General features: G+C 41.5%; 1 pseudogene; it reads left to right on the top strand.

Moving 5' to 3' along the window:
• Positions 1-1,735: 1,735 nt before the first annotated feature.
• LOC145406760 (uncharacterized) lies at positions 1,736-8,421 on the top strand (annotated as a pseudogene).
• The last annotated feature ends 417 nt before the right edge of the window (positions 8,422-8,838 follow it).

Genomic DNA, 8,838 nt, shown 5'->3' on the forward strand with positions numbered 1-8,838 from the left:
AAGTGACTGAAATGAGTGAGGATATAATGGCAGCAAACCTGAACTGCACAGTGAAAGGAAAGTCTGAAAGAATTCTCCTAACTGTGTGTTACATGACAGTGGAAGTGGGTACAAAACAGGATAATTTGAGGAAGTACAGTAGAATATGAAGACTGGTAGCAGGAAATATGTGTGAAAAAGTTATTGTAATGTGGGGATATGAATGGTCATATTGGGATCCTCGGTGAATATGCAAATGTGAATGGACAACTGCTAATGGACTCTGCAAAGGAGAACGGCTTGGAGAAAGTGAATGTAATAACTGCAGACAGACACGTGACATGATGAAGGAAGGGAAGGGAATCAGCGAGTGACTGTGTTGGTGAATGAAAATGCTAGGAAATATGAGAAATATAAGTGGATTGATGAGGAGAGGAAGACTGACTGAGTGACTACAATGTGACGGGGAAAGAAGAGAACACGGACAGAAATGGAAGTTAAGATGAGCAGTGTGGAGTGCCTTTAGGGAAGCCTTAGAGAGAGATGGAAAGAGGATGACGGAGAGATAAGCTTTAGAGTGTGATGGAGGGAGGATGACGGAGAGATAAGTTGAACGTTATGTTAGGCGAGAAGCTAACCAAAGTGGCTGAAAGGATATGTGTGGGGAAGAGCGGTAAGACAAAGAGAAGTAGGAGGAGGTGGTGAAATGTTAGAGTGCTAGAACACAAAGAAAAGAATGCAACAGGAAGGGTAGAAGTTAAGGATGAATAAAAAGAACAGTGAGGAAGAAAGGGTGGCGTATGAAGAAGCACGGGAGAATTACGAATACAAGAACAGGCAGAAAGAGGTAAAGAAACAGGTCAGGAAAGCCGGAGCTGGATCTGAAAAAGAAATAGTGGAGGAACTGCGTGCTAATGGAGAGGAAGGGGGGTAGAGAATGGTATGATTTCCTACGGGAGAGGACAAGAAAGAACAAAATGATGAACTAGCAGTAGGAGGAACTGTGGTGAAAGAAACCAGGGATAAGGTGAACACAATAAGAGTTCTGGGAGGAAACTGGGGTTACGAATGAAAAGGAAGACAGGGGTGAGGCAGTATCTGAGACTGAATGGAGGATATATGAGGAAATGGATGGGGATATAAGTAGAGGAGAAATTAGGCATTACGTGAAGAAGTTAAAGCACGGTAAAGCGGCAGGCGGGGACGGAATTACTTAAGAGTTCTAACGAGATAGTATGGGGGAGTGCCACAGGGTTTGTGTGTGTTGTTTGAGAGAGTTTGGGAGGAGGAAAGACTGATGAGTTAATGAAATGAAAGCTGAGTAACAGCGTTGCACAGAGGAGGACATAAGGACAAGAGGGAGCTTATGAACTACACTAACGATACCATATCCATAATATTTTGCGAAATACTGAATAAGAGATCAAGAGAGATTCTAGAGAGGAAGAGGAGTACTTGGGGAGAGAAGAAAGGTTTTAGAATAGGTAGAAGGGGGGAGGATGTTTGTTGTGAAATAAGTGACCGGGAAAATGGCTAAGAAGGCATATTTGGCTTTTTCAGATAAAGTATACGACTGGATGAATAGGAACAACCTAAGCAGGGTCCTAGAGAGGGAATAGGGGTGAGTAGGAAGTTCAACTTGGTTAAAAGTATGAGAATACTATGGCAGTGTATAGTCCGGGTGATACGGAAACAGGATGGGGGGAGAGTAAGAGAGCTGTGAGACTTAGTTGTGTTATCATCGCTGTTGTTTGGTATGTCTATAGAAGAACTGGCAGTGAGAGTAAGGAGGTTAAAATTAGGGATACAGACTAGGGATGAGGTCCTGAGTTTTGTTGTATGCAAATGATGAGGTGATCCTAAGTGAGAGTAATGAAAACTAGCAAAGGATGCTAGATGTAATGATGAAGTATGGTAATGAGTTGCATATGAGATTTGTTGGTGAAGAGAGCAAACTGTTGGTGGTCAGTGCTGATGAACAGGTTGTAGGAAATACGTGGATGCTAGGTGGCAGAAGTATTAAGAGAACAAATGAATATAGGAACTGAAATATGATCGTGGATGAGAAGGAGTGTGAGGGGGTAGAAAATGATAGAATATCCTGAGAAAATAAGTTGGTGGGGAGACTGGGAAGTATGGCAAAGTGTAGTGCAAATAGGTATGAGGTAGTGCGAGGTGTATTGGAAGGGAATGGCTGTGCCTGGACTTTTGTATGGACTAGAAACAATGGCTTGGACGATGAATGTACTGGCGAAGCTGGAGGTGATACAGTACAAGGTAGGAAGGATAATGCTGGGTACAGAGAGGTATGTAGCTGTGGAGGCTGTAAGAAGAGACGCTGGATGGAGTTCATTTGAAGAGAGAGTGGCTAAAGGGTTGCTGAGGTACAAAGTTGGGCTAGAAAGAATGGGTGACAACAGATGGACACGTAAGATGGATGAATGGGCCAGGCACAACAGTAAACGGAAGATATGTGACATGATAATAGAAAAGTGTAGAATGCAACGACCAATGAGGAGAGAGAGAATATGAAAAGGTGGAGTAATGAGAAATGGAAAAAAAAAAAAAAAAAAAAAAGAGGATATATTACCATGTACAAGGCTTAGGGAGTGAAGAGTGGACTGACAGCACAGGATCGAAGACTGCGCTTGACTGGTATATGTGTAAATAGAGGCCAAAGAATGAAGTATTTTATGATGGAAGTATGGGAATTGAATTGTTGCCTAAGGTGTGAACGAAGTCTCTGGAAGTGAACAGCAGAGTGTATACATGGAGCATTGAGGGCGGCAAATTGTGTATGATGTGTGAGAGTTGTTAGGATGAGAGAATTGAACACTTGTTGCTGCACTGTGGTAGGTATGAGCGGGAGAGGGCAGAGATGTTGTAGTGGGACGTGAGATAGGTGAGGAAAAATGAGGCGAAATAGTGGAAATGCGAAAGAGGGACCTAGTGGGACCTGTTCTTGCTAGGTCTGAGTAGGATGGAAGGGGGGAATTTATTAACAGTTGAGTGTATATAAATATATAAATAATTTGGTTTTACGCCAGGTATCCCCGAAGGGCTAAGGCGTTGACCCTGGGTAGAGGACTTTTGGACTGGAGCGTGTAGCATTTTATGACCGGATGCCCTTCCTGATGTCTACCAATGACCCTTGGGTGGATTCGATCCTCCGACCCTTCGGTCAGAGCAGAGCGCTCTAACCCACTGAGCCACGGCTAATGAGATCTCATGCAGTTTGGGGAGGATGGGGGTGTGGTGAGAAAAGGGCGTCAATATCGTATAGTACCCATATTGTCTTAACCCTTCCCCCCCCCATTTTTTTTCTCTCACTTTTTTGACAGGATGGAAACAGAGAGTGCCGATCCAAGGGCCACACCTCACTGAACAGACAGTGACTCACACCAAGACCAAGGCCAAGGCATCCACTCCGAACTCTTGGGATATCAACCCTCCCATATCTGAGACTACTCTAGTACTCTACTCCAGCAAGCACCAGAATGATTATACTCGTATTCGGGACAACTTTAGTACAGCATTCTATTAGAGTCAACGCTATTTGTTAAGGGCCTGTTAGTGTTAATACTATCACCATTAAAAATTTCATGGTCGTAACAACTGCAGCATGTAATTCCAGCTAACCCCAGATGGATTTTATTCAGTTAAGAGTAAGTATATAAATCTCAGAGATAAACCTGTTCCCATCAATTTTCTCATGATCGGGAAAACTTTTTTCAATTCCAGCAAACACCGGATCACTTCATATTTAGTTAAAAGTGAGTACAGGAGCCTGAGAGTGTTAATACTGTCACCAATGGCCCTTTCATGGTCGGATCGACTGTAATATTCCAGCCAACACTAGAAGATTTTATTAAGTAAAGAGTGGATATAGGGATCTGAATGTTGTCACCACTAACCCTCTCACGGTCGAGATAGCTCGAGTATCCTACCGTATTCAGTTTCAGTCCACCAAAAGATTTTATTCAGCAACGAGTGTCAGGTGTAAGAAGAGGATGGTGTGTGTGTGTGTGTGTGTGTGTGTGTGTGTGTGTGTGTGTGTGTGTGTGTGTGTGTGTGTGTGTGTGTGTGTGTGTGTGTGTGTGTGTGTGTGTGTGTGTGTGTGTGTGTGTGTGTGTGTGTGTGTGTGTGTGTGTGTGTGTGTGTGTGTGTGTGTGTGTACCTTGCCTATAATTTGGTATACAATATCCTGAACATACTACTAAACATAATATATATATATATATATATATATATATATATATATATATATATATATATATATATATATATATATATATATATATAAGCTAGCCTCAGTGTGGTACAATTTTCACTCCATCACCAGCTTAACCCCTTCGGCACAATGACGTGCACTGACTCATTATCTCCAGACAAATCTACTCAGTTTTGGGGAGATCTCTTGTTCTGTAGTGTAGTCCGTAACAAGCTATACCTACCCTCTCCTGTAAGGAAAGTATCTCCAAAGCTGTGAATAACATTGTCTGGAGACACCAGCATCAATAAAAAACTAAAAAATACATCACCGGATTGAAGGAATAAAATATTCAATACTGACAGCACAAAAACCTTGCCTTTTGGGCCTACTACCACAGCATACTGCATGTAATTAACCCAAAAGGTATTAGGGAAGAGAAATAAAAGACCTGGTTTGTAACTGGTTTCTTAGTTTATGGGCATGAAAAAGCACACACTTTGATACATGATCAAAATAATGAGGGGATTCGATGAATCCAATCCATCCTGCAGCTACCAAGGTCCAAATCTTTTCATAATCTCATACAACAATGGACCTTAATAGCAAGGAAGAAATATTAAATACATAGTACTTTTCTTCAATACAGAGAACATCACCTGAAAATCGTATTACCTGAAGGCAAGGACCGTAAACATAGAATATTAGCAGCCATATTTTGTTTCACTTGAATCTAGCAAAAAAAAAAAAAAAAAAAAAAAAAAAAAAAAGTTACGTGACGGGATATCTATTTTTCCTCAAAGAAGCCAAAAAAGATGTCAATTATTTTTCTCCACTCGGGGTAATTAGTTAGTATACTGTATAGGTCGTCCTAGTCTGGCTATACAACAAATTGGACCATAAAATTTGATTGAGTGGTGAGGCCCGCGGTGTGGGGTTTTCCCGCCAGCTGCTCTCCCATCACACAGGGGGCCGTATTCTTGTGGGCTTAGGGAGGCTTCCTGACACCACTCCCTGAGCGATTTACTTTGCATATTACACCTTATTATTCCCTGGTTTGCCCTCATTTTCATATTGGCTTAGTGGGGGCATAAATAACATACAAAAGAATATTAATGGGCCATATGCACAAATAAGCAGGTAAGGAAGGTGACACGGAGCCTCCTTAACCGACGAGAATACAGGCCAGGGTTTAGTGGAGCGTCGACCAGGCTCAGTCAGGGGGCCATGTCCATTAGGTCCCGGGGGATAATTTGAACTTGGTGTGGATACAAGGAACACACCTACATTATTTATTTCTAAGCTTCTGGCATTAAATTTAGCCTAAACTACTGTCATTCCAGTGCAAATAAACGAAAGTGTACAATGACTCAGACGAGCACATGTCTACTCTGATTATTCTGAACGTTAAATGGGACATACTGAACAGGGCTTTGGCCACGACTCATAGCCAGCACTTGAGATCGGCGAGTAAAATGGCGGGAAAGAGAAAGTTTGAGCGGGTACTGATAGATCCATTTTTAAAGCTGATTATTTGGGGGATGTATACTCTACAATACATCTTCATATATATATTCGATGATAAAAAAACAAGATTAGTATATATATACGTGAGGTTTCAAAATATTATGCCTGCCGACTCAAGAACGTGACGACGCCTAGGGGAGTCGCAGCCAAGGTCGCTCCGTGGAAGCTTTGGATAGAAGGCACAGGTGATGGCTGAGTGGGATGTGCTTAAATTTAAATCCTCTAATCTTTTCGTTTAGTTAATGTTATGTATAGTTTCCCCTCCATTTGTAGTTTTTATTTATTAAGACTTTTTTTTAAAGAGTAATGCGGCATATTTTTTTCTCTCTTTTTACATTCGAGCAAACGTCAAATATGTTTAAGTCCCATGAATTAACCGAAATACACACGATCTGTCCCCCCTTCCAATTAATGGTTTTGGATGTAATTTTGTTCGTGAGCCTTTTCCAACTTTAGCTGCATTTTAATCTGCCGCAAGTTACCACAAATGTTCATTAAAAAAGTACCATTTTAATTCAGTTATACTTTTTTTTCCCCTCACATATGGACAGCCACCACCATCATCCGCATTTTATACTCCTGGCATTCCACCTCATCCAGGGTTTATTTCAAAGGATGGATAAGTTTCAGTAAAGTCTAAATAAAAATCTACATTACTCAGGTCGCAGGTAAACACTAAGAGTAGCGACGGTGGTGGCTGGCAATTTTGAATGCATCTTTGCCAAAACACAAACTGATTTTTTTTTTCTGTAATGTGGAGATCTGTTTGGTTTTGGTGGGGATGACTATGAGAATTTGCTGGTGATTGATAATATATATATGTGTGTGTGTGTGAAATGGCGCAGGTTATTTTTGGGGGGTAATGCTATTTCTTGTCTAGATTTGAATTTGTTGTTACAGAAGATTACGACTATTTCTATTACTTTTCCATTTCACTATAGAGAAGATATTTATGTATACATTCCCAATCTGAACATATGGATTTTTTTATACCTTCTTTTTACAACATGCTTGATACACACAAAAAATGGTATTAACAGGTGAGGTTCTCTTAATCTTCACTGAGACATTAACAGCATGATGGGATAGAGAGGGAAGGGGGGAGGGGGTCCACAAGATCTCAAGAGGGGGAGGGAGGGGGCGGGGAAAGAGGGGTGGTGTGTGTGTGTGTGTGTGTGTGTGTGTGTGTGTGTGTGTGTGTGTGTGTGTGTGTGTGTGTGTGTGTGTGTGTGTGTGTGTGTGTGTGTGTGTGTGTGTGTGTGTGTGTGTGTGTGTGTGTGTAGGGAAAGGTCAGGACTTATTTAACCTTATTTTTTGGCCAGGTGTCTCGAGCTTTCCCTCTTAAAAATGTGTTCAAGTTGGAAAGAATCTCCTTGGGGGACCGTACTACGTGTCTCTGGATATTTTCATCATTGAGAAGCAAGAGAGGTGGAAGAGGACACAGGGAAGGAGAAGAAGAAGCAGGAGGAGGAGGTAGGAGAGGGGCAAGGGGTGTGGGAGGAGTCTTGGGGAGGAGGGAGAACGAGGATTGGGAGGAGGAGGAGGAGGGGAGGGACAGCCTGTGGAGACGAACACACAACGTACGTGAATCTTACAAAGGACAAAATTTCAAGGCTATTAATTGCCCCGAAGGATATGTAAGACGTACGTGTGGCCTCCAGGGTTTGCGTCCCCGTTCATCACCGTAAAGATTATTGGACCGAGTTGGGGGTTAAATGTGTGGAAGAGGAGGAAGGAAGGGAGAGCCTAATTAATAATACCTGGAGTAATAAGGTGGACTAGATAAATTACAGATCGTCTGCCTTCATTTTGATTTGGAATGGATGACGATGAATTATTGTTATTTAGCTAACAATTTTTTCCCTTATACGTGAATTATATACAGTATTATAACAGGCAGTCGTCAAACGTTAAATGGAGAAAGTCTTCGATAATTTAAAGCCCTATACCACTACTAATAAACTCTTGAAAAGAATGGAAAGAGTTGGCATTAGTCATTGGTAGCTGCAGTTTGCTAACAATATTTATTCTCTTCTTTCCTTGAGTGGACATAAGGAAAACAACTTGTCTGGAGCAAAGTAAAAATAGATACAATATAATAAGGAGGGGAAAGAGGGAGCCAGTAAGATAACTTGGGAGTACATGGCACCGTGTTATGCAAGGAGGAGGGACGGAGAGGGACCCCAGGGGCTGACCCACAATACATCAACTATAGTCTTTTCATCTTAACTTGACCTAAATTCTTCGTCCTTTTGGTGCTTATTTCATGAAGCTGAACGAGAGAAGAGGATAATGCTACTTCTCGATACCCTTTGCAAAAATCGCTTCCTCGAGACTAGCATTATATTTTCGTGATACCCTTTGTTCCAGCTCAACATTCAAGATGATACAAGGCAATTTTAGTTCATGTTAAAAAGAAAAGAATATACAAATTCCTTTCTAGCTCTAGAGTGTGTGGCAACTCTACCTTGTACAGTCCAAAAAAATATATAAATACACTGAAAAGCACGTTACAGTAGAGTCTCTGCCGCTACGAAAAGGAAGAAACATAAATCACTGCTGCACTGCTCTTGTCTACCTGTCCGTACCCTTCAGGGAAGTATAATGATTTTTGTATTGCAGTTGAAGGGACGCGACACTACAAGTTTGGCGAAGGAGCACCACCGCAATCAATCATGGACAACCTGCTTGAGACTCGACTGTAAGACAATTTCAAGACATTTTTTTCTTTCATAGCATAACTGACTTTTTAATAATTTCTTGCCCTCATACTAGAACGGAATTTGTCAGCTCGCTTTCTAAAGGATGGGTCAGCAGTCACTCCGAACTCTCCATATTCTTATTTTTGGCGCCCTGGAAGTCCCCCGCTGCGTTCTCTTCCTTTGTTTATGTTTAAGCTTCGAGTTGTAAAATGGAGCTTGAAGAGGATTACAGCATTTTGAGGAACTACGGTCGTCTTGGAGTAAAATGCTTAATTGATCATTCACTTAATCCCAATATGGTTTTTAATGGATTTTTATTTTTTGGAATAATCTAGCAAGCAAACAATGCTCTAGAGGTGTCTGTCCTAGATAAAGTATGAGGAAGCGAATGGGGTTGGGATGCCCGCCCCCCAACAAACT

This window comes from Coenobita brevimanus, chromosome 71, assembly GCF_032717465.1.
Source record: "Coenobita brevimanus isolate Jiangsu-jjx chromosome 71, ASM3271746v2, whole genome shotgun sequence".
Taxonomy (NCBI): domain Eukaryota; kingdom Metazoa; phylum Arthropoda; class Malacostraca; order Decapoda; family Coenobitidae; genus Coenobita; species Coenobita brevimanus.